Below are 2,326 nucleotides of genomic sequence, written 5' to 3' on the forward strand. Positions count from 1 at the left end.
GAAATTCAGGAATTTTGGCAGGGCGAGAGCCCCTGTGGTTCTGGGGCTGGGTGGAGGTCTTAGGCATCTTGAACCACAAGATGTATATATAGACTTTGTTCCGCTCCACCTCTGAAGGTCTTGGTGATTCTGGGAACTGGTGGAAATTTACTGAGAACAGCTGGAGAGTACTCTGAGGGAGGGGAAGAGGTCACAAGGCAGCCTTCTGGAATGTACCCTGAGGCAAGAAGGGAAAGAAGTCACAAGGCAGCCTGCCCCAGGTCCACTCAGTGTATTACGCCAAGGTCCGAGATGCCTACCGGCTATGGTCTTGGCTCCACACAGTGCTGTTCAGTTGAATGCATTGAAGTTCAGATGAGTTTATGTAGTTTCATTCTGTTCATGGAGTTCAGAGACAGTTCTCCAAGCAGATGAATGAGGTCAGAAACCAAGAATAGCCTATATGAATCAGTCAGCTTGGAGAGGAGTTTGAAACAGAACGGCTGAAAACATTCTAAGTTTAGGTTAGCAGACAGAAGATGGAAGCTGAAGCCTTCACGGTCCAGATTTGCAGAAGATTAGATTGTACGGAGGCTAGAAGATTCCAGGCCTAGACCTAGAGATATTTACATCGAAATGCAAGGGTTCATCCCAAGCCATGCCTTTGTAAAGCTTGGGTATATCTCATCTCATCACCTCTTCTGAGGAACTAAAAGCAACAGTTACAAACACTTTATATCCAGTCTCCCCCTGTTTGCTATTACTGCTTGCTTCTGCTAACTCTTGGCAAATTCATTTCAATGCTTTTCTGTTAAACATTGTTTTTATTACTCTTTTCCCCCATTTACTATTGATTTAATGATTTGATTTTCTATGCTCATTTTAGACAAAAGTGGCTTAGACAAAGAAAGGCTTCATTGACAAATTGACAGCTACATTCCCCATACCAAATGGAATCTACCATATATTAATCCACAAATTTCTACAGTTTCACCACATATCTCAGTGCATTGAACCATGTCCACTTATTGGGACTTATTCACTTTTTTTGTTCTATCTAAGCTGCTTTGAAAAATGAATAAATTAAATCTGTGGTGATATAATCTATAAAGAGTAGACCTTACTTCTCACAGTTCTAAAAGGTAGGCTTTCTATAGCCAAATAAATAGTTCCTGATGAGGAATTTCTTGCTATTTCTTTATATGTAAGAAAGCAGAATCAAGAGGACTTAATGCTGATTAGAGCCTCCTGGAAGGAACAATTGGGGATGTACAAAGACATTGATGGAGAGATTATAGGAAAAGACAGCTAAAATTAAGGGCTATTTAATAATAGTATGGAAACTGTATATAGTACAAACTTCATAAAATATATTCTTACATGTAGGTGTTCTAAAAGAGACTGATAAATAATCAGAAGACAGAATCCAAACTGGACATCTTTTGCCACCAAAGACTCTAGTAGTCGGTTAGGGTTATATCTAATTAACTTGTTGGCCAGGGAAGTAGCGTGGAAACTCTAAAACAAGTCAAGCTGTTCTGAAGACAAAAGCCCACACCGCATAGAGCAACAAAGACCATGTTGATAAAGACAACACCTACACAACTCACTGAACATAGAGAAAGAAGGTTGGGGCCTAAACAGAACTTTTATCCCTACATTCTGGTATCTTTGGTACAGCGTGATACTCTGTAGGCTACCAAACAATAAATCAAAACACCAAGCCAGCCACAAACCCCTTGATCTACCATTGTGTCCTCCTTGTAATATGTGCTATGTCAATGGTGGCAGAAATTCTGGGAATAAATAACCAGTAACTGATATAACATAAGGCCCACAAATCAAGATGGAACTGTTTAGAAGATTAAACAGAAAAGTCTCGACAACCCAGGAATTTAAAGGAAAACCAAATAATACTGGTCTTTGGGGGAAAAAAAGAACAGAAAGAGCAAGCAAAAACATAGTGGTAAAATGACTCCAAATGATATTCTGTTATACTCAGATCAGTACCTACTTCAGTCAGCATCGTGGAAGAGTTCTCTTACCACAAATGAAAAGAAATGAAAAGACCCTCAACAGACATTATCCACAGTGAGGGAGCTTGGACACACAGCTCTAAATGGAAGGAGGGTAGAAAACAAAGTCCTATAAAACAACATAAGCAAAGCTCATAAAAACTTATAGCATGTACAGGGACTGCACAAGTTATGTACTGGGTGCTCTGCATATATATTTTGGCTTTCATTTTTAACATTTTAATGGGATTCCTGAGTGCTAACAAATGCATCTCTGACATGTGTGCCCTATATTGGGCTCTATTCCTTCTATGCGTTTTTCATTTCTGACT

Source organism: Acomys russatus, chromosome 18, assembly GCF_903995435.1.
Source record: "Acomys russatus chromosome 18, mAcoRus1.1, whole genome shotgun sequence".
In the NCBI taxonomy this organism is placed as follows: domain Eukaryota; kingdom Metazoa; phylum Chordata; class Mammalia; order Rodentia; family Muridae; genus Acomys; species Acomys russatus.